At 35.7% G+C, this 25,197-nt stretch overlaps 2 long non-coding RNA genes across 2 annotated transcripts in view; one reads left to right on the top strand and one right to left on the bottom strand.

Annotated features, from left to right (window-relative positions):
- LOC144581403 (uncharacterized) overlaps positions 1-25,197 on the bottom strand; it is a 99,009-nt gene that overhangs the window by 42,372 nt on the left and 31,440 nt on the right. The window lies entirely within an intron of this gene.
- Positions 5,143-14,204, top strand: LOC118151393 (uncharacterized). Its single transcript, XR_004739647.3, has 4 exons — positions 5,143-5,301; positions 5,692-5,807; positions 6,218-6,263; positions 14,071-14,204. It is a non-coding gene; the product is annotated as an uncharacterized LOC118151393 (long non-coding RNA).

Here is a 25,197-nt window from a genome sequence, read left to right as displayed (position 1 = left end):
ATAAGCTATCAGCCAACTACAATTACTAGGTTATGAGTTTCTGGATGGCAAGGAATGTGCCTATTTGTCTAACAATGCTAAAAATCAGGCTATATGTACATGGTAAGTACTTAATGTCTGTTGGTAATAAAAAAGGGCTGGATATAACCTAATTATCCATCAAGAGGGGACAGGTCCAATAAATTGATATTTTCAAACCTTTATAATAATAAGGTATGTTTACATGTGCTTTTAGGAAATGATCCCCAGAATATATTATTACATAAAAAAAGCAAAGTGTACTTTATACCCATTTAAAATAGTAAAAAGAAAAAAATAAGGAGATTTTATATATAATATTTATAGAAGAATTCAGGATATCTGTTTATAGTGACTATCCTAAGGAGTAGGACAGTTACAGGTGGGAAGAAGAATTACTTTTCATTGTATACCTTTTTAATCCCTTTTGAATCTTTTAATTTAAAAGTTCATTATTTTTTCATTTAAAATATTTAAAAACTGGCTGGGCACGGTGGCTCATGCCTATAATCCCAGCACTTTGGGAGGCCGAGGCAGGTGGATCACAAGGTCAAGAGATCGAGACCATCCTGGTCAACATGGTGAAACCCCGACTCTAGTAAAAATACAAAAATTAGCTGGGCATGGTGGTGTATGCCTGTAGTCCCAGCTACTCGGGAGGCTGAGGCAGGAGAATTGCTTGAACCCAGGAGGCGGAGGTTGCGGTGAGCCGAGATTGCGCCATTGCACTCCAGCCTGGGTAACAAGAGTGAAACTCCATCTCAAAACAAACAAACAAAAATAAAATATTTAAAAAATAGTATTACAGAAAGTGATTTTGTATCACTATGCATTCAGCTCTTTGCAAACCACATCCCATTTAATGTAAAGAACAAGTCATCTTATAGATGAATACATGAAGGCTCAGAGACCATAAGTGACTTATATAAGGTCACACAGCTAGACAGTAAATAGCATATTTAATACTTGACCCATATCCATGGGCTTCCTACTCACTGATACTTTTCCCACAACTCCACAGACCAAGTGCATATGGATATAAAACTACAGTACATTTCAACTTAGTTCAGTCAGGTCAATTCGATATTCAAGCATGCTACTTTTCCTACAGATGAACAGGTCAAGCTTAAAAGTTCTATATGATGTTTTTCCACATGGCTCCTGCTCCTTCTAGTCCTTATAATTATTTCCTATCGGGGCCCAACTTACCTAGCTCTTATCTCTAGCTCCAGCTTATACATTACTTTTTCCCTACAGCTGTAATCAGCCCCTGAACTCCCATCATCTTAGATCTTCCATGCTACATGCATTGTTCCCTTCCAATATCTTTTTTCCTTCTTTTTTCACTGAACCCTTAGCTGCTACCTAAATTTCCACTTCTTTTTTTCCAGGTACTAAGTTATCTCTCCTTTATTTTATATAACTTCCTATCTTCCCACCTACTCCCAAATTAATCAATCCCAATTAATCAATTAACTCCCAATTAATCAATGATCTCCCAATTGATCAATCTCTCCTAAGAGTTCCTTACCCCTCTACTAAGCATGCCTTATTTTGATACCTTTTACCCCAAACATAAATATTTATAAGTAGTTTTATACCTTTGTATATTATCTATTTTATAATTTACCACATTCTTTAATAGTGACTCAACTGCACTTCTCTGATATTAAGACCATAGATAATATGCCTCAAGAATACTTTTTTTTTTTCAAACCAACAATTCCATGGTTGGCAGTGTCCAAGTGGTTAAAAGCAAGTCTCTAAAATTAATCAAACCTGAGTTTGAGTCCTACTTCTGTCACTTAATAATTGTGTGAACTTAAAAAATTTTCTTAATCATATCTGTTTCCCCATTTGTAAAATGAAGAGAGGAATACTTACTTTATAGGTTTCCCATGGTAATTGTGTGGATAATGTAAATAAAGTGCTGCAGATGTTAGTGCACTCTAAGTAGCAAGTAAATGTCCCTCATCTGAGCCTCACTACTGCATCAGCTCTCCACAAATGTCGCAAAAGAAATCTTTTCTTTCTCCAAGACCCATCCCACCCACCTCTCAGCTTCAACACCACCTCAATACATCATCTGTGTTGAAACCAAGAAAATCTCATCATGCCATTTACACTATGGAATTCATAGGAAAAGTACCAAATATGCATCCTTTGGCACAGAATATTTTGTGCCTTATCCTTTTTGAAGTAAGCTATAAAATTTCCTCTATGTCATAAAACTCTAGATTTTAATCTTAAACATTTTCTTTTCGGAAGCAGTGAAAGTCTCTTTGTGCTGCATTAGAAATCACAAAAAAGCTATCCAGTGCCCATTTACATTAACTATATTGGTGATTGCCTATGGCTATGCCAGAGAATGTATTCCAGGCTCAAGTTCTATTTTTAGATGAGTGTTCTAAGGATCGTCAGACACCTGTCCTATGTAGCAGCTGGAATATTTAGGCATCATGGTGCTTTTAAAATAGACAATTGCTGTGGCTGCAAGAAAAAAAAAATAAACTAATTAAAATAAAATAGCAGATAAGCCAAACCACAAAGACATATTTTAAACCAGGGGGTTTTAACAATGAGCCCCGGATTTTAATTCTTTCAATACTATCTTAATAGAAGTATATTAAAATCCAAGATAACACAAGCCTATAGCTCCAAGCAAAGCCAGATGAATAAAAAAGTAGATCTGGCTAAAGATAAATGAAAAGAAAAATTTCTTTCTCACCTCTACACCTTGATTCCTGGAATCAAGTCAGAATGGAGCTTGGCTCCCTACAAGTCCCATTGGAATGGATATTGGAAATTGTGAAAAACTCTAAGGGACCAACAAGTCTTTTACACTGGAAGGAATCTTCAGAGATTTTCCTGACCCTAGTCTAACTCCAGTCCCCTTCTTTTACAAAGTTTTACAAAGCAGGAAACTGAGGGTTAGAAAGATAAAATGACAGTCCCAACATGAATTCTAAAGATTGTCAAAGGAATCATGATGCTAGTGAGATCTGAAATAGTATAGCTTCTATTTCTCACCCAGTGCTAGGTGATGAAGGCTGGGTTTGCAGTATAATTGGTCTAAGTTAGCATGGTAACCCATTGGGTTACCAAATCAGGAATAACCACGTGACCTAGTATCAGTCAAACAAATGTAAGGGAAATTTCTGTGGGGATTTCTGGGAGGAATTTTGATCCTTAATAAAAAGAGAAACAGTGAGAAGGACTATAGCTTCTTCTGCCTGTGAATGCATTACTTTGAAGACGCAGTTCCTGGAGCTATCATAGGTGTACTGCAAATTTGCCTTACACAAACTTCAGAAAGAAAATCAAACCACTGAGGGTGGCAGAAGGGAAAGATACAAAGAACAGTGGTCACTGAGAGTATTGCTGAACTGCTGCACCCAAGTAGAATAATTACTAAATTTACTAAAAATTATTGACTTATGCACTTCGAATGGGAAAAATTTACAGCATGCAAATTATACCTCAATAAAGTGTAAAAAAATTTGATGAATTATTGAAATATCTTAATCATTCAGTCCATGATTTGATGTAAACAACTGGTCTACCCAGTACCAAACAACAAGATATAAAGATGGAAATATATTCTTTTAGGTGAGTTAACAGATGAGTTGCTCTGACTGAAAAATTATTACAGTTAAGTCGAAAGTGAATACAAGAAGAGAAAAAGGGTACCAAAATCTCAAAGCAAGAAGCAATCACTCAGAGCTTCATTTTAGGAAATATATTCTAATATCTGAGGCAGAATCTCAACAGGGTTTGGACAAAAAAGAAGTATTTGGGGGTAAAACAAAAAAGTGTTTAGTATATTCTGATAGTGGAAAAAAAGGAGGGAAGTGAAAATGAGCACTGAGTGTTAGATCGTTTCAGTTTGTGTTCAGAAAAGGCTATTTATAGTTATTTAGGTTTTAAATTAATATTCAAATATTTTTAAATGTATAATTTTCTTAAACCTTTGAGGTCAACATCCAAACCTTTCACTTAAACGATTGAATATTTTTGTTTAAAATAAGAATAATCACTTTCAGATGTTCTTTTATTGTTCTTTTAAATTGAACATGGATTCAAGTAACTCATGTTGAACAGATTACAATCATGTAAGTAATTCTGTTTAAATACTTAATTACAGTTTGCCACATTTTAATTATAAATTTAATAGATTTGATTTTTTGTAAGCATTTCAAGTGTTTGCACAGGGACACCTATGCCCTAAAAAGTAAGGCCTTCCACAGCTCCAATATCACTTCTACAGAGCTAACAAATTACATCTATGAAAATATGAATCACGATTGTCATAAATATTCCAAAACCCATTTTAATTATTCAAACTCTATTACTCTTTTCCACTGAAGTCACATGACTAAACCAAATATACATTTCAAATGAAAGTCACATGTATAATCCCTCAGATTAAATAACACATACATATATTTCCCTAATAATGTGTAAAATGTTCTTATATAATGGCCTAAGTATCATGGCTTTCATTTATTTAATTGCATCCATTTTAATTCTAAGCTTTCCTGAGTTTCAAGACATTTACTTAGTGAAGGAGATTTATCATCTCAAGTATTAATAGAATGAAGTTATTAAATCAAAGTTCTAAGATCTTGATAGCTTATTTATTGTTCAGAAATTTAAGACCAGAGAGGGGACTTGAAATCTATACTTCCATGATTCTTCCAGAATCACAAAGTAGATTGTACCTATTTTATACAAGCTATGTCAGCAAGTCTATGCAGCTCACAAACCAATTTTAATCACCTAACTGGGATAGTGAGAATTCTGCATCCTTACCATGATTGCAATTAACTTCCTTCATGCTCTGACTTGATTTCATTAATCTCCTTACTGCCTAATAGGACTCTGCAAAATTTTCAAACTCTTTTAGCCCTGATTGGATTTTGTATGCCTCTCAAACTTTAGTCTGACTCTAGACATACTCATAATCCTTCTAATGACACATTTGACTTTGCAGTAGATCTGGCCCACAGTGTCTTCTATCCTTTAGCAGAGTTCTTTTTGTCAAGGATCAGGTGACAAAGAAGAAAGTTTGTGAGGTCACAAAACTGATGCCCAGGTCATTACTTTCATGATGGAAGGTGATCTATAGTGTTCGAATGGTCAGAATGGAAGTCAAACAGGGCATAAGTGCAAGGCAGTCAAGGAAGACTCACTGGGTGAAGAAATACTAGTGGCCTGATAGAGGAGTAGAGAAGACAGAAGCTACAAGAATGTGGTTCTAAAGAAGGAATGGATCCATTTACTGTCTGTGAAATTTATGATGATAAAATCCAGGGTTAATGCCATGCCCATATATGGAAAATATGTTGGGAAAGTGAACATGTGCAAAATTAGAGAGTGAAAGAGTGAAGAAGCCTAAAATGTACTAATGTAGATGTAAAAGGCATTAGGGTTGATGGCAAAGGTAAAATGAAGAAAGAAATTTGATCCAAGAGCTCCAGCCATCTACTAGGAGAACCCCATGGCAAAAAAATCCATATTCAACTAACATTTTGAACAGTCCAAGGATGTGTGAACAACAAGCCAGCTGCCCCTTTACCCCTTCATTTTAAGCAACATCTGATACATCAAAAATTTCTACTGGTGACAAGAACTTAAATAATATATTTCTTTTTTTTTTTTCTTTTGAGACAGAGTCTCATTCTGCCTCCCAGGCTGGAGTGCAGTGGTATGTCTCGGCTCACTGTATCCTCTGCCTCCTGGGTTCAAGTGATTCTCTAGCCTCACCTCCTGAGTAGCTGGGATTACAGGTGCGTGCTACCATGTTCAGCTAATTTTTTATTTTTAGTAGAGACAGGATTTCACCATGTTGGTCAGGCGGGTCTCTAACTCCCTTGGCCTCCCAAAGTGCTGAGATTACAGGCATGAGCCACTGCACCTGGCCCAATACAGTTTATTTAGAGCTGGTAATGTTAATGGAATTTGATCTGTGGCAACTTTAAAAACAGTGTTTTTGAAAATAAAGTTTTGAAAAGGTTATACAAATGTTTGTGTACTACACTGAGCTTAATCTATCTTTATTTGAAATGATACTCCAAGGTTAGTTTACATTGCCTTCTATATTCTTGCAAATGTTGCTGAATTAGACAGCCTGTGATTCAAATATAAAAAGTATAACGTAAGAAGCCACAAAACTTATTTCTCATAAATTTCCTTACAGGAAAGAAGAGGAAGAAATGTTGGCACTCAACTTGTTTCCCTAAATGGTGAATGGCTTCATCATCCCACCCTTAATTCAAGTGCTTAGAAATTTAGCAGAACAATTGACGACAAATTTAACTTGATCTTTGCCAGAGATATGAAAATTTTAGCTACAAATAAGATTGCCATATTTATCAAATAAATATTCAAAATACTCAGATAAATTTGAATTTCAGAAAAGTTACAATTTTGGTATAAGTATTTAACCAAATATTGCAATAATACATGGGACATCCTTATACTAAAAAACTATTTTTTGTTTATTTGAAATTCAAATTTAACTGAATATACTGAATTTTTATCTGTGCTGAATTTTATCTGGAGCTCTTCCTCCTTTGCTTAGAAACACTAGTTGTAAAGTGAGTACAGTTTAGTGACTTGAAATTAAAAAGCCATGAACCAGAGGTTATATGACAAATACAACTCATAAGGGTAATAACTTTACCTAATACTCTAATCTCCTTCCATTACCTGTCCTGTGCTCCCATCCCTGTAATATTTTTTAAATGTTTAAATTTTAAGTTTTAGTTCAGTTTTTACACAGGGATAGTCAAGTCACTAGCAACCTTGAAAACCAGCTTGACTAACAGAAAATCAGTTCATCTCCTAGTCAGAAGGCATTCTAGATTTAAAAGCTTCATTTATTAGGTCAACATTTTTAGCTAATAAGAAAATAAGCACAGTTTATATGTAGTTGTTACAAGCTACTATATCAGCTAAAATGTTGCCTGTTTAATAACATACATGCCATTTAAGTGAAAATAAGTAACAGATTACTGACTTCAGTGTTAACTGAAATTTTAACAAAAAATGCTCAATTCATTGTATGTTGGTAATAAAAAGTCATCTTCATTAAATGTCAACTGTATGATAATAAATGAAATTCCTGGAGAAGAAAGCAAAGTGAAGATAGAATATTCATGGAATCAGTATAGACAGAGAGAGGAAAGAATGATAAAAGGTTAGCAAATGAAAGCCTTCCAAGGTGTAGTAGGCAGAATAATTACCTCCCCAAAATTGTCCATGGCCTAATCCTGGAACCTATGAATATGTTACCTTATATGGCGAAAAGATTTTCAAGATGTGAATAAGGCCAGACACAGTGGCTCACATCTGTAATCCTAGAACTTTGGGAGGCCAAGCCCAGGAGTTCAAGACTAGACTGGACAACAAAGGAAGACCCTATCTTTCTGTATAAATAAAATTTAAATAAACACATAAAAATATGTGAATATATTTAAGAATCTTGAGACAGGGAAATTATCCTGGATTATCGAGGTGGGCTCAATCTAATCAATTGAGTCTTTAAAAATGGAGAACCTTTCCTGGCTGTATAAAACCAGAGAGATAGCAGCATGAGAAAAACTAGACCCACTGTTGCTGGCTTTAAAGATGGAGGAAGGGGCTATAAACTGATATGGTTAGGCTTTGCATTCCCACCCACATCTCAGCTTGAATTGTAATCCCCATAACCCCCACATGTGAAGGGAGAGATCAGGTAGCGGTAGTTGAATCATGGGGGTGGTTTCCCCCATGCTGTTCTCATGATAATGAGTGTGTTCTCACAAAATCTGATGGTTTTATAAGGAGATCTTCCTCCTTTGCTTGGCACTTCTCCTTCCTGCTGCCTTGTGAAGAAGGTGCCTTGCTTCCTCTTTGCCTTCTACAATGATTGCAAGTTTCCTAAGGCCTCCCCAGCTATGCTGAACTGTGAGTCAATTAAACCTCTTTCCTTTATAAGTTACTCAGTCTCAGGAAGTACCTTATAGCACTATGCAAATGAATTAATAGATGAACCAAGGAATATAAACTTCTAGAAGCTGGTGGAAAAAATGGATTCTCCCCTAGAAAGGAACTAGAAAGTTCCTAGAAATGAACTCAGCAATGCCAACACCTTGATTTTAGCTCAGTGAGACCTATGTTCTGACTGCTGACCTGTAGAACCAACCAGAATACATTTGTGTTGTTTTAAGCCACTGTTTGTGGTAATTTGTTAAAGCAGCAATAAAAACCAATAAATAAGATTTGACTGTTTTCAATTAAAACACATACAATTTTAGAGTGGGCATTTTCCCAGGAAAGGTCTCAGTGTTGGGATCTCTACAAGGATGTAAGAGGATTTTCTCTTGATACCCGCCTGTGAATTTGTGTGCTAACTCCTACCCTATGCCCACATCTTCACCCCTGCAATTTACAGAGTTTCCAGGGAATGTCAAGATGTTGGCTACTCCACATGCAAAAGAATGAAGCTGGACCCTTATCTTATACACAGAAATCAACTCAAAATGGATTAAAGGCCTAGGCATAAGACCTGAAACCATAAAAATTCTAGAATAAAACAAGGAAAAAGCTCCTTGGTAGTGGCCTTGACAATGATTTTTTGGATAGGAAAAGCTCAGACTACAAAAGCAAAAATAAACAAGATAAACTACATCAAACTAAACAATCAACAAAATGAAAAGGTGGGAGAAAATATCTGAGAATCATGTTTGGTAAGCTGTTAATATCCAAAATATAAATAAAATTTGCACACTCAATAGACGAAAATATAAATAACCCAATTTTAAAATGGGCAAAGGGCCTGAATAAACATTTCTCTAAGGACATAAAAATGTCCAACAGGTATATGAAAAGGTGCTCAACATCACTAATTATCAGGGAAATACAAATCAAAACCACAAGGAGATACTACCTCACACTTGTGAGGATGGGTCTGTAGTCCTAATTACTGAGGAGCTAAAGTGAAAAGATCATTTGAGCCCAGGATTTGAGGCTGCAGTGAGCTACGTATGATCACTCTAGCCTGGGTGACAGAGTGATACCCTGTCTCAAACAACAAAAACAAAAACAACAACAACAACAAAATTAATGTTTTACTATAGAAATCTTAAAAGGACCTTAAAGATAAACTCATTCAACATCACTCATTTACATCACATACATACCTTTTTCAAATTCTTCATGTGACGGAAAAATGAGTTGCTCTGACAAAATGAGGCAGAATTGTTAATTCGATAACAGCAGTATGAATAATTCAACAGAAGCAAGAAATTTTTGTAATGAAGCACTGAATCATTTACAAAGCTAGAAGGAACTTGTCTGTTGTTTGTAAAAATTTGTTGTTGAAATTGGAGAAAACGCACCCAGCAGTAGAGTGAACATTTAGCACCTTAATCTTAGATGATGAATTTGTTAAAGAATTTGATGGCAGGCTATTAAATAATTTGGATTCACTAGCAGAATACAGCAGTATGATGACAAAAATCTATCAGATTTTAAATGTGGTACATTTGCTAAAAAGGGTGATCATATAATCTAAACGCAAGTCTAAAAATTAGATGTTTAACATGTTTTCCAATATTTTGAATTTTTCTCTTTATAAATGGTTTCAGCATAGTTTTTAAGAATGGGTCCATGGGTCCCAATTACTAGCATTCCTGTACACCAACAACAACCAAACCAAGAGCCAAATCAGAAAGGCAATCCCATTCACAACTGCACAAAAAGAATAAAATACCTAGGAATACAGCTAGCCACAGAGGTGAGAGATCTCTACAATAAGAATTACAAAACACTGCTCAAAGAAATCAGGGAAGACACAAACAAATAGAAATCCTATGCTCATGGATAGGAAGAATCAATACAATCAAAATGGCTATACTTCCCAAAGCAATTTACAGATTAATTGCTATTCCTATCACACTACCGATAACATTCTTCACAGAACTAGAAGAAACTATTTAAAAATTCATATGGAACCAAATAATAGCCTGAATAGCCAAGGTAATCCTAAGCTAAAAGAACAAAGCTGGAGTCATCATGTTACCTGACTTCAAACTATACTACAAGGTTACAGTGACCAAAACAGCATGATACTGGTACAAAAGCAAGCACAAAGACCATTGGAAGAGTAGAGAGTGCAGAAATAAGGCAGCACATCTATGACCATCTGATATTCACAAAGCCAACAAAAACAAGCAATGGGGAAAAGATGCCCTATTCAACAAATGGTTTTGGGAGAACTGGCTAGCCATGTGCAGAAGATTGGAGCTGGATCCCTTTCCTTAGACCATATAAAAAAATTAACTCATGATGGATTAAAGACTTAAATGTAAAACCTAAAACTATAAAAACCCTGGAAGACAACCTAGGCTATACCATCATGGACATAGAAACAAGCAAAGATTTCATGACAAAGACCCAAAAAACAATCCCAACAAAAGCAAAAATTGACAAGTAAGATCTAATTAAACTTAAAGAGTTTCTGGCAGTAAAAGAAGCCATCAACAGAGTAAACAGACAACCTACAGAATAGGAGGAAACATTTTCAAACTATGCATCTGACAAAGGTCTAGTATTCAGCATCTATAAGGAACTTAAACAAATTTATAAGAGAAAAACAATCAACCACATTAAAAAGTAGGCAAAGGACATGAAGAGACACTTCTCAAAAGAAGACATACATGTGGCCAACAAGCATATAAAAAAAGCTCAATGGTCAGGCGCAGTGGCTCACGCCTGTAATCTTATCACTTTGGGAGGGCAAGGCGGGTGGATCATAAGGTCAATAGATCGAGACCATCCTGGCCAACATGGTGAAACCGCTTCTCTACTAAAAATACAAAGATTAGCTGGGTGTGGTGGCATGCACCTGTAATCCCAGCTGCTTAGGCAGGAGAATAGCTTGAACCCAGGAGGTGGAGGGTGCAGTGAGCCAAGATCGTGCCACTATACACCATCCTGGTGACAGAGTAAGACTCTGTCTCAGAAAAACAAACAAACAAACAAAAAATGAACCAACCAAACAAAAAAAGCTCAACATCACCGATCATTAGAGAAATGCAAATCAAAACCACAATGAGATACCATCTCACACCAGTCAAAATGGCTATTACTAAAATGTCAAAAAAAAATAACAGATGCTGGCAAGACTGCAGAGAAAATGAACACTTATACACTGTTTGTAGGAATGTACATTAGTTAAACCATTATGGAAAGCGGTATGGTGATTTCTCAAAGAACTAAGAGCAGAACTACCATTTGAGATTGGTCCCGCAATCTCATCACTGGGTATATACCCAGAGAAATATAAATCATTCTACCATAAAGACATACGTACATGAATGTTCTTTGCAGCACTACTCACAACATCAAAGACATGGAATCAACCTAAATGCCCATCAATTATAAGATTGGATAAAGAAAATGTGGTATATATATACCATGGAATACTATGCAGCCATAAAAACAAGATCATGTCTTTTGTGGGATCATGGATGGAGCTGAAGGCTATTATCCTTAGCAAACTAACACAGGAACAGAAAAGCAAATACCACATGTTCTCACTTATAAGTGGGATGGAAATGATAAGAACTTGTGAACACAAAGAAGGTAGACACTGGGGTCTACTTGAGGGGGGAGGGTGGGAGGAGGGAGAGGAGCAGAAATGGTAACTATTGTGTACTGGGCTTAATATCTGGGTGATGAAATAATATGTAAAACAAACCCCTGACATGTGTTTACCTATGTAACAAACCTTACATGTACCCCCAAACCTAAAATAAAAGTTAAAAAGAAAATAAATTCCCAAAATGTTATTTCTCTGGAGCTTCTTCTCTAAGAGCAAGTGATTAAATCATGAAATGTTTCTAACTAAGAATGTCACACATAAAATATGATTCCAATTGAAAGTATATACCTTGCAAGTACATCTGGGAATTACAGAAACAAAGACAGCTCAGTGTTAGTTCAGGAATGCTTTGAACAATGTTCTGTCTAAATAGTTGGGTTCTCTGATTACCTAACTTTCCTTTCTTGTCTACATTTCTCAACAAAGATTTTTAGTTTATCTTAGAGTATTTATCACGGCTCAACTTATAATTTCAAGTTAAGTATGACTCAGAATGTCCTCGACTTTAGCTCGTCACAGCCTTTGGTTATCTAAAAGTTACCTGTTCTGATGTCCACATCAGTATGCTAAAGTTAAGAGACTATAATACTATATTCCAAAGATTTTCCTCAGAACAGTGAAGACAGCTGTTGGGTAATCAGTCTGAATTGTTTGTCTTTTGGTTATAAATCAGGTGTTCCTTAAGTTATAGTTCTTTCTTTTGTTATCTGTATTCATGCAGCAGCTGATAAACCGTACTATTATCTTCCAAATAATCTGTCATTTTCTCTGCAGAATTATAAAATCAATAGAAATCATATGAGAATTAAGGAAAGTGATAATAAAATTACCAAGGCAAACTTAATAAATTATAAGGTTTCTGATGCATAATTCTGATTTAAATCAGTTTTCAGGTAACTGTGTTTGAGGGCCAAGAAAGAATACATAAACTGATGATGATTTGGGTAAAATCTGTAAAAAACAGAAACTTGGTGTTGATATAAAATAATGTTAACTGTATTTATTATACAACATAAACATCTACACCTACTCAACAACGGAAGAATGCTCTGTGGCTAAAGCCAATGAAGAGAGAAATTTGGGAGATGATAGACAGACTGCACTGATTCCATAGGCCCCCAGGATTTTGTATACCCTTCAGATGTCTCAGTGCCTGGTCAGCAGCTGGTGGAGAATGGTCAGAGTGAGCTGTGCCATAAATCAATGGTACAGAGAGGGAGAGTGAGTGCTTGGGCAGGGGCAGGAGAGGGAGAGACTTAACAGTAGTAATAAAAAGAGGAATAGGTTTTGAGAAGATTAAGTTAATGATTACAGAACCAGAAAAATAGCACTGCAGGCTCTAGAAATGGCTAACGTCAAAACTTTGCATTATAATGAAATCTACCTCAAACTTAGAATGTTTTTACTTAGACAGTTTCTAATCATTTAAATAAAGTTTCTTAGAATGACAAATTTATTCTCCAAAAGTTTAACCATTGATAAATTCAGAGGGCCTATTAGTAGGGTTTGTAAAACAAACAAACAAACAAAACCACAAAAATATTATTTTAGTAATGAATTTGCAGATTTGTTCATTATTTAACTTATGCCATGTATAACTCTCAGTTGTAATTGCTGGCTCTATATTTGAATTCTCATCAAATATAAAATAATCATATTGAATCCAAAAACTCATTTGAGAAAGATGATACAATTATAATTTTTATTAACATCAATAAAGATCTTCTTTAAATTCTCACTAAAATTATACCATAAGTGCTACCATTTCTATGGCTTATAGTTTTGAAAGCAAATAAAAAGGGAGGGATAGTTACCTGATTCTACCAAACAAATATTTTTAAACATTTGTTTAAATTGTAACTTTAGCATAATGTAATTTGGAGGAAAATATCCCAGAGATCATTTAGCCTACTTCTCCTCACAGTACAGATAAGTCAGTGATGTACACTGCAACCCTGGGTGCCCAAAGTCACACTACAAGCAGAAATTGAATCTAGTTCTCCTACTTCCTGGTCCATCTTCCTTTCTTTACCGGAAAAAAAATGACTTAAAAAAATATACAAAGACTATCATGGTAAGATATTAGAGGAATGCTTCAGCAATGTTACATTTTATCTGTGTCAATGTCCAGTATGAGTAGAATGTAATCAAAATTAGAGAGAAGATAGAAAAGTTAGGAAACGTGCTGGTGTTGTAGTCAACTTGATAGTGTGTGTTTGTAAAACTTAGGGAAAAAAAACCCTGGGATTCAGCTGCCCAGATATACTTAAAGAAATATGACTGTTTTTGAAGATTCTTTTTCAAGCAATAATAGAAAAAAAGAGCATCAGTTTTGCTATTGTTGTAGGAGTAGCAGAATTAACAGAAATTCATCAATTGCCTCTTTTTTTTTTTTTTTCTAGTGAAAGGAGATGGCCAACATTCAAGAATTTGCAGAGGATACTATAATGAAGTGCAGAATCTTCTCATAATTTTTTCTTTCCTCAAATCCAAAAGAATTCAGCTTAAACATATTTGTCCCCAGTGACTAGATGACAACTGATGGGCATGATGTTTGCCCTATGCTTTTCAGACCGGATTAAAATGAGTGGTGGAATGAATGTATGTTGTGGTTGATAGCCTTCTAAATTTGATAAAGAAAACTATAATTATATCCAATCTTACCTGATGTTCTAAACAAAATCTTTAGAGTGTGCAATGAAGATATCTTTGTCCTGTGTATGACCTGCAAAATGGCTTAGAAATTATAGCTTAACTGGATGCTTTGATATGATTAAATATATATTTAGTTGACTACCTAAGAACTTGCATGACAAAAATGAAAATGTAAGCCTGTGTTATTTTTTTTAGCTTCCCTAAGAATTACTTAAGTCTGAATGTGAGTATAATTTTTAAATAATGCTCATTAGAAACAAAAATGGCTGGGCGTGCTTGCTCACGTCTGTAATCCCAGCACTTTGGGAAGCCCAGGAGGGCAGATCATGAGGTCAGAAGTTCAAGACCAGCCAGACCAACATCCTGAAACTGTCTCTACTAAAAATACAAAAATTAGCCAGATATGGTGGCATGTGCCTATAATCCCAGCTACTTAGGAGGCTGAGGCAGGAGAATCGCTTGAACTTGGGAGGTGGAGGTTGCAGTGAGCTGAGATCAAGATCATGACACTGCATTCCAGCCTGGGAAACAGAGCAAGACTTTGTCAAAAACAAAACAAAACAAAACAAAAAACATAAAAATAAGAAAAAATACTGTATTTTATTTTCACATAAAAGTGCTTCTATAATTTTAAAAAGATACAATATGAACAGACCCATCCAACTCTGTATCAGAAAGGAGACTGAAGAAACTGGAATACAAAATGTATGTGTTTCTCCCATTTTCAGATATAGTCAAAATTGAGATCTTTTATGTAGATTTTAATCATCTTTAGTATTTTTAATTCTTCCTTAAATTTTTCTTTATAGCACAGATCTCTCTCGCCATGATTTGGATCCAATTCCCATTTTTCACCTTTAACATAGGTAAATCATTGGATAGTGTCTATATTATGTAATAACCTCCATTTGAAAAGCAATCATCAGTGTACAAATGTCTTATATTTTTAAGAATGGATCTACTTCTATTGAAATTGAGCCTTCACCAGAAGGCTCAGGACTTTAACCCTGATTACAGATTGAAGTATGGTTAGCTCTCTCTCATGGTTCTTTATCTTTATAGTACCTAATGATAATCACTAATTACTAATAACTACTTGATTATCACTTCCCACTATTCCTTTTTTGAAGGAAATACAGGTGGTTGGTGAGGTGTGGAGATAATTAATACTCTCACATGAAAGTCCAAAGATAAGTCATACATGATTGCTACTTAAATCCCATTGTTCAGAAGGGAATTACTTGGCCACACCCAACTGCAAGGGAGGTTAAGAAACATAGCTTTGATGTGGGGCAGCCATATGCCCAGATGGATACCAGGGGCTTTGTTAATACAGACTAAGTGGAAAATTTGGGGGAGCTACTAGCCGTTTCCTCTACCCTCCATGCCACATATTTTAACACTGTATTAAAAATCAAATCCATTGTGCCTGGGTTAATCTCATATGGGAATTCATTGTTTTGAAATTTCTGAATTATATTTCATGCAGAGAAAAAATAAATTGGTGTCAAGGACAATAAGGAAGAAAAAAATTCTAAGCATCAGGTTACCTAGAATTTGCAATAATACACGCTCATAATATATTTTAGAAGTGAAGAAAAGTATGACAAATAGATTTAATTATAGAAAAATCTCTAAATTTAAATAAGGGCTTGGCTCTAATCTTTTTGTCAGTGACTTGGGCAGGTTCTCAAAATCATATGAAGTGTGGCATTAAAGAGATAGGGCTCAGTAACAAACTGAGCTTTGTTTGGGAATTCTAAACATGGTCAGATCATTTCAAAGTGCTTCACAAAAGATGTACAATTACTTCAAACTACAGTGCAGTCTGTGGTCCCAAGATAAGGACTGAAAGTAGAAGGAAACAAGTGAGTCATTACAACTATTGGCTTCTATTTTTGATAAGATTATAAAGGAATTGCCTGCTTGAGCTCTAGCTGCTTCCTATGTAAAATGCACAAAGAATGTAGGTGTGGTAAATAAAACAGAAGAAGCTATTTTAACACATTTTTATAATATCTTGCATGTAGTTTTAGACTGGGTTCATTTGATACAATCTGATCTTCAAAATAATTACATAATAAATTTTTAAAAACTTAGACAATTCTTCCTATTTTTGCTAGAATAAGTTCTTGATTTGGTGTTCACTAAACTCCTATTTGCATTCTATGTCATATGACTTAAATTATCTGTAATTAATCTTTTAATATTTACATGTTTTTCTTTTTCTTTTTGGCTAGGACTATTGGTCATATAATTATTAACACTTCTAGGCTTTGGGGCTTTGTGTAGCAGTTAGGGAAAAAACAAATAAAGATGAATCTTTTTTCTTTCTTCAAATGTCTGTACTTTTCTGATTTATGGCAGCCTGGAGCAGGTCACTATCTGATCCCCCAACTTCTGATAGTTCATATCTTCATTTTGCTGCTACTGATAGACTAGCCTTCCTGGTCTTTATACATTTTTGACTTAACTCTTTGTGTCTTTTGTGAGCATACACACACAAACCTGGAGGAATGCCTTAAAAAAGATGACTAATAGAATGGTATACACATATCTGGGATTTCCAATAAGCATATCTTACGACAAACTTAATTTAATTTCAAACTAGGAATCTCTACCGCCTAGCAAATACATTGGACAATGAGGGTTAATAGAGGGGAATGACAAGTGCTATACTGCTGAATTTTATACTCAGTGTGTTTCACTTTTTCTTTAATGCTAATAACAATATCAATAGCTAACATTTTTTGAGCATTTACTATGTATGGACACTGTTACACACACCTTATCCATTTGCTAATTAAATCCTCATAACAATCCATAAAGAAGGAATCATTTTCTTCCCAATTTTACTAATAAGGTAGCTGGATCACAAGGAGGTAAAGAATTCACCCAATGTCACAAAGTCAGGATGCAGGAGATGGGAAACACCAACATAGGCAGTCTTATCCTAGAATCCAGGCTCTTGCTCAGCACAGGGATCCATCTTCCTCTTTTGTTCATGACCTAAGCCATAGCTGCAAAAGTATATTTCTTCTAAAATAATTGAAGACACACTGGAACCACTTGTAAGCTCTGTAATTATGTTTGAATAACATTTGTGTTGCTATTTCCTTCTCTGATAATTACCCTCTATTCTTCTTCCATCTATACGGCTGTAATAGAAACATCAATATGACCCTGTCTTCTAGATCATAGTTTATTGATCCATGAGTGGGCATCTGACTCAAGATGAGCCACTGAGATCTCTTTCAGGCTATATGGTATAGGTAGAGGATTCAGTTTTAGCCTATCTTCTTGAACAGCAAAATGTAAACTTGGGCTGTGAGCAGTCACACGCGTAATCTCAGTACTTTGGGATGCGGAGGTGGGAGGATCACCTGAGCTCAGTAGTTCGAGACCAGCTTGGACAACACGACAAAACTCCATCCTGTAGTCCCAGGTACTCAGGAAGCTGAGATGGGAGGATCACTTGAGCTTGGGAGGCAGAGGCTGCAGTGAGCCAGGGTCACGCCACTGCACTCCAGCCTGGGTGACTCCATCTCAAAAAAAAGTAAACTTGGAAGCTGGTAGCAGTGCCATTTACTACCATATCACATGGACCAGGTAAAAGAGAAAGCTGGTCTGCAGCAAAAGAAGAATAAGCAACTCTTCCTTGGGTTACTACAGGAGACAGACTGCATAACTGGCCCCAATTCTTTATTCCCCTTCATATATGCCACTCCTTTAACAATATGACTGCAGGTCTTCCCAACAAGAGGTGGAGCTAGTGTTCCTTTGCTTAGATCTGAGCTAGACTTGTGACTTGGTAAAAGTGACAGAGTGCCAGTTTCAAGTTTTGATCACAAGAAGCCTTGCATGTTTACAATTTTTATCTTTGACCCATCTAAGAACATGCTTGGCTTGCTTGCTGGGAGCATAAGAAGCATAGCTATGTGGCTACAGCCAAAATCATCCTAAAAAGCCAGCAGATAGCTGACCCACTAACTGACTAAAGAGACAAGGAGATGCCCCACTGAGATCATCCAAGTATAGTCCAGATGAGCAGAACTGCCCAGCCAATAGACTTGTGAAAAATAGTAAACTGTGGTTTTGATAAGGGTGGTTTGTTATGAAACATTAGCTAACTGATACAGTTACCTGCAGTATTCCCATCCATTAAGACATTAGAGGCCTGGATACATTGCAGTAGCAGGGTTCCATGACTCACACTTATAGTCTTACAATAAATTTTCCATTTGTTTTAAATTTTCTCAGTTGGGTGTCTGTTATATGCAACCATAAGAATCCTAAGTGATGTGGGTTTTATGAGATCTGAGAATAGCAAGAACAGCATCTTACTTTTACACAGGGTCCTATAAAAGGTGACCAGTTTTATAGCAGTGCATTAAAAAGAGATATACCATGAGATGGGCTCTGAATACTTCAACATATTCATGGCTGGATCTCTACTTTTGTTTTGTTCATGGGGATGTTGGCAGATTATTTTTTAAATTATGCACTAATATATAAAGATATTCATATTGCAACAACTTAAAAGTCTACATATGCCTCAGGCATGAAAATAGCTAAGTTCCCCTTTGCTATTCCCAACCTCTGGTAAAGACCCTCCTCAGAGGAAACAGAGTTAAAAGCTGAGACAGCTCATCAAGGAGCAAGAACTTTGAACTTGTACCTTTACTGAAACTTGAACAATTGAAACCTGGTTGGAGAAGATAAGAACCTACAAAACTGTCAAAGGAGTAAACTGGATTTTATTGTTGCTTCTTTTGCAGTTATTGGATCTACTTTTAGGGAAGATTGTTGTTTGTTTGACCTGAAAATCCTGAATAAGCCATTTAATGATGTAAGAATTACACTGATCTCTCATCTGAATAGATGTTGAAGCTGGTGAGCCCCCAAAACTTGAGTGTTTTAGCACAAAGAGATTCACATAGGGGGCTGCCTGTACTTATTGTGTGACAAGTATTATTCTCCTTGAGATAAATGTTTTATTTTATATATTTAGCCTAAATTCTCGCTGTCCTAAAAAGGTCACTGTTCTTATGAATAAACATTCATGTTTGTTTGCAGGATTGCTGATAGGGAACTGAGCTCTAAGAAGCTAAAGGAGAGTCATGGCACATGGCAACCTGTTTTGAGGCCCAAAAGATACTTGCCAGACTTCTAAGCACTGTGTGAACCTTTACACAGGCAGGGGACACCATTTGAAATGGTGATGATAAAGTTTTCTCAGGAGCCACAATAGTAAAAATGGACCCAAGGGAGCCAGGGTAGGGAGGAAAGAAGGTGATAGATACTTGATGGAGATCAGGATAGATAGACTTCACAACAATTGGAAATAATCTGGGTGTCATATATTCATACAAGCCTAGTTTTTAATTATAGACTGTTAAAGCTTGTAATATACCAGCTACAATTTATGTAAGTACACACTAAAAGAAATATTTGGAAAGATATACACCAGAACTTATACACAGGATATCTCTGAATAATAGCATTGAGAGTTCCTATAATTCTTGTACTTTTGCCTTTATGTATTTTCTAATTTCTTATACTGTACATATACTAGTTGTTTAATTTTAACAATTATCCCAAAGGGGAGAAAAAAAAGAATGTATATTACATTTCCCTTAAGATAAACATCTGCTTTATTTTATGCTTATGATTGTTTTTAAAGAGCATGTAAAAGCATCTTTTAATTTTTTAGAGTATCATTAGTTCAAATATAATTTCCTTTCATTGGTGACCGGATTATTTGGAGCAGCAGCATTTGGGTATGTACTGATAATCTGGTAACAGGTATTTTTTATAGTCACTACTGGGGCTTGGTGTTTATGTTCGTAAAGATAAAATGATAGGACTATTATTGGAGAACTTATCTAAAAGTAAATAGGTCTGAAGGCCATTGAAGTTACTTGTTTGGTCCCGTTTGCTACATACTCAATATCCCTCTAGGTTTTTGGAGTTCTGTGGAACACTAATGTGAGGACTAAAGAAGGAATCTGTGCCTTCCTGTGTGCCCTAATAGAAGAACATATTTCCATAGAATCTTAAAATTGGACCTTCTTATAAGTGAATAGGGTGGCCAAACATCTTGATTCACAAGAACAGTCCCCAATTTTAGATACTGTCAGGACATTTTTCTTGAAAACTAAAGTTTAAAAAGAGAGGCTTTAAACTTTAAATGTGTGATCTCAATAAATGTGATTTTTACAAAAGGGGATATAACATAGGGATGACATAGTAGAACAATAAAGAAAGCACAATACCCTGAGCTCAACAATTATTTGTTGAATGAATTAATGAACAATAGCCTGAATATAGATATTATTCAATTGACCTGTTTTTATTTAAAGTAGTCTCTGTGCTCAAACCATAAAATTAGATTTGATTTGTAACATTACTGTGAGTACAAGAAGAAAAAAAGTAGAAGGGAATCAGAGTTCTAAAGATGCAAATATAGCTCAAGTTATGAGAACAATTTTTAAGATCTGATGATGATATATGTGGATGCCAGCCCTTAAGATGATTTTCAATGATTCCCACCTCTTAGTATTCACATCCTATGTAATCCCTCCCACATTATATTAGGGTTCATCTGTGCAACCAACAGAAAATGGCAGAAATGATGGCTTGTCACTCCCAAGACAAAGCCATAAAAGACAGTGTAGCCTCTGCTCCACCCCCTCTTCTCTCTCAGATAATTTGTTCTGGGAGAAGCCCAGCTGCTGTGTCATGAGCAACCCCATAGAGAGGCTCAATGCTGTAAAGAAATGAACCTTCCTTCTAACAGACAAATTAATAAGCTTTGAAGCCTTCAGATGACTGCAGCCATAGCTGACAGCTTAACTGCAACTTTATGAAAGACCCTGAGCCAGAACCACCCAGCTAAGCCCCTCCTGGATTCCTGACCACCAGAAACTGTGTGTGATAAATGGTTGTCATATAAGCTGCTAAATTTGGGGGTAATTTGTTATGCAGCCTTAGATAACTATTATAGTAGAGAACAGGAGAACTGACAAAATGTAGAGATTCCAGTCTTATGTAACAATGCAGGCATTTCTAGAAAACAGAAAACCAATGACATTCTATAAGAACTGATTTGCCTTGGCCTTCTATCATATTAATTCCTTCCTCTCCACAAGTTTTTAATGTGCTTGACTGGAAGATTTTACTCTTCTGTGGAAACATTTCTAATCATACAATGAGCATCCATAGAAAATTCAGATTTTCTTTAAGTTGGTTATGATTTTTCTTTGTAAAAATTGTCCTTTTCTTAAGCACTAGAATTACTTTTCCTAAAATAACCATAAAATTTATGATGTGAGAAAGATGATGTTACATAGAAGTTTCATTGAGAACAGTCAACAAATTATAAGACCTTTTTCCATCATATAATTTTCTTTTTTTTTATTTTTATTTTATTTTTTTGAGATAAAGTCTAGCACGGGCACCCAGGCTGTAGTGCAGTGGCACGATCTCAGCTCACTGCAATCTCCACCTTCTGGGTTCAAGCAATTCTCCTGCCTCAGCCTCCCAAGTAGCTGGGACTATAGGCATGTGCCACCACACCCAGCTAATGTTTTTTGGATTTTTAGTAGAGATGGGGTTTCACCATGTTAGCCAGGATGGTCTTGATCTCCTAAACTTGTGATCTGCCTGCCTTGGTCTCCCAAAGTGCTGGGATTACAGGTGTGAGCCACTGCACCCAGCCCCATCATATAATTTTCTATTATGATTTTGAAAATAGTAATTTTCCAGTTGAATCAAATGAGTGCTTTTGGAGGATGATATCTCTTTTGAACATCCATAGTTCAAAAACAAGGGAAGGAGTTATATCCCACTGTCAGATAAAGCATATTTAATCTTAGAAAAAACTATCCTCGCTAATGAACGAACCAAAAAGAATTTCCTTTTACAAGTTTATGCCACTTTATTGCAACAAATATCTCCAAATAAGAATAAGTGTAAGTGATGAGAATGTGATGGTATTTATAGGTTGTTTGTCCAGCCTCTCTTTTACTTGTCAACAGCCTCTCCTGATCATTTGCATGGCCATAGGATAACATGTGGTAGCCATGCTCATCAAACATCTGCACTCAGTCCCAGTTGATTGTGCCAAGGTGAACGTCTAATAATTCCAAAAATTTGGAATAGAGAGTAGGGAAGGGAGCTAAGAAAAAATTGGGACTGATTTCTTTTTTTTCAGGATAACTGGACCGATGACATAAACTTGGGAGCAGTCTCGGCCATGTTTTCATTAATGTAATAAAAAGCAGAGGAAAACTGTTAGTTAAGAGCAAGGGAGTAAGTCAGAAATGCAGAGAGGAGCATACACAAAGTCAAGAGAATGTTTTCAGCTCCATCTTTGTCCTTTGATTCCTCAAGATATTCCTGTGTTTTTCTAGTATATTTGTTAAGATCAAGGGGTTTTCTGTTGCTTGAAAATAAGAGCTCTATCTAATACAGAAATAATATAGTGATATATCCTAAAGGGTTAAGAAATTGGGAAAGATTTGACTATACAGCTATTCATCACAGCACTGGAAACACTCTAAACATTCAACAGCAGAGGACTAGTACTAGTACACATTCATTATATGCCCAGTATGAATCATATTATCAGAGAATATTAGGGTAGGATTCCATGTATGTAACAGATGCTAATGAAAAAAGCAAGTTTGGGAAGGTTGGTTGCTAACCTTCCCAAATGCTACGTTTATGTTTTAAATTACTTATAAATAGGCATACCAAAAAATTATATCATCATGTAAACAAAAATGTCAAAAGTGGTTCTCTCTGGTAGAATTGCAAACGTTTTATTCTCTCCTTTTAAAAAGATCTCATGGCTATTATAATATCTGGTTTCAACTGATACTAAGGAATGGATGAGTTCTCTGTTGTTTTTTAACTTTTATATCTTTTAGTTTTGCTTACTCAACTTGCAGATTGAAAAACATTCCATATATTGTTTTAATTGTCTTTTTGTTGTGAAACTTTATTTGTCCTAATTTGTTTCCTGTCCCTCATCTTGGTGCATATGTAGTATTTATTCTTCATGCACAAGACATCCACATTCCTTATTGATAAAAAAGTTAAAAAACAAGATAACTTGGCTGGGTGCGGTGGCTCACGCCTGTAATCCCAGCACTTTGGGAGGCCAAGGCGGGTGGATCACAAGATCAAGAGATAGAGACCATCCTGGTCAACATGGTGAAACCCCGTCTCTACTAAAAATACAATAAATTAGCTGGGCATGGTGGCACACACCTGTAGTCCCAGCTACTCATGAGGCTGAGGCAGGAGAGTTGCTTGTACCCAGGAGGCAGAGGTTGCGGTGAGCCAAGATTGCGTCATTGCACTCCAGCCTGGGTAACAAGAGCGAAACTCCATCTCAAAAAAAAAACAAAAAAACAAAAAAACAAGATAACTTATCATTGCTTAATATCAGTTGAAACCAGATATGATAGTCATGAGAATGTAAATCAAGAAAAAACTCTCTGTAAATTATAGTTTGTCACAGTTATATTATGTGGATAAAGAAAAGGTTTATAACAAGCCATTGAATGAACAATATTTACTTTATAAGGCTCACTCATTCTCTGGGTAGCTAGTCACTGTCTCAAATTTCACACATACAGTAACTGTTTAATCCAAAGTGAAAGTCCAACAGATAATAAACACACCCTGGAAGGATAATGGATGCTAAAATCTAAGCACGCTATGATAAAATGTCATTTATATTTAAAGTAGATGGTTAAAAATGACCAGAAAGAAAATATTTAATGAAAACAGTAGAAAATGACCAGATTGTATATTAAGAACATTATTGCAGAAACAGAATATCTAAACCAGAAGTCCCCAACCTTTTTGGCACCAGGAACGGGTTTCACTGAACAATTTTTCCATGACAGAAAGGGTGGGGGATGGTTTCAGGATGAAACTGTTCTACCTCGGATCATTAGGCATTAGATTCTCATAAAAAGCACACAACCTAAATCCTTCACATGCAAAGTTCACAGTAAGGTTCACACTCTTATGAGAATCTAATGCCACTGTTGATCTGACAGGTGCCAAGCTCAGGCAGTAATGCTCACTTGCCCCCACTCACCTCCTGCTGCGTGGCCCAGTTCTTAACAGGCCATGGGCCAGCAGGGGATTGGGAATCCCTGGTTTAGATCAAGGGTTTGCAGCCTGGGGGTTGGGGATCTAAACCATGATTTATTCTAATATAAAGAAAATCAAATTCAAACTCTCTCTCTAAATACCTACTTGGCATCTCACCCCCTAACCTGTTTTAATACCAAAAAACTTCAATCACAAGATGGGTTTGGCAGTATTTCAGAAATGCTTTTCAACAGTACAACAACCTTTTTTTAGAAACTAGGATTAGCTTAACACAAATATGGGTATGTAAAAGTAGGCACTCAGTTATGCAATATTTATTCAAGTGGAATTCTTCCAATATTTTCTGGAAGAGAGCTACTTTTCAGTAATGCCATTCAGTGGACCAACATCTTAGAGAAAGTGCTTTTGAGTGTTCATCTTTTTTAAAAAAATAAGTGTTGCTTATACTCATTAAAAAAATTTAAAAATTTTAAAAAAGTGTTATTAAAAAAATGCAAATGTGTAAAAGATATTAGATTTTCTATGTAATCAATGATTAATTTCAGTGAATTTTATTTGAAAATTTAAAAATTGGGATTTTTTAAATATGAAAGTTCTCTATTTTTTTTTCTATTTTTTAAATCCTGACAAAAATTACTATACTTGGATCTACACTCTTCTAACTTGTCTCCTTCAGTTCATTCCTAATGAGCTTGTTACTTGTCAAGAGTGAACTATCTCCCTCTGCATTCATCTGCGCA

This window comes from Callithrix jacchus, chromosome 2 (genome assembly GCF_049354715.1).
Source record: "Callithrix jacchus isolate 240 chromosome 2, calJac240_pri, whole genome shotgun sequence".
Lineage (NCBI taxonomy): Eukaryota > Metazoa > Chordata > Mammalia > Primates > Cebidae > Callithrix > Callithrix jacchus.
This window is presented reverse-complemented; position numbering and strand designations above follow the sequence as displayed.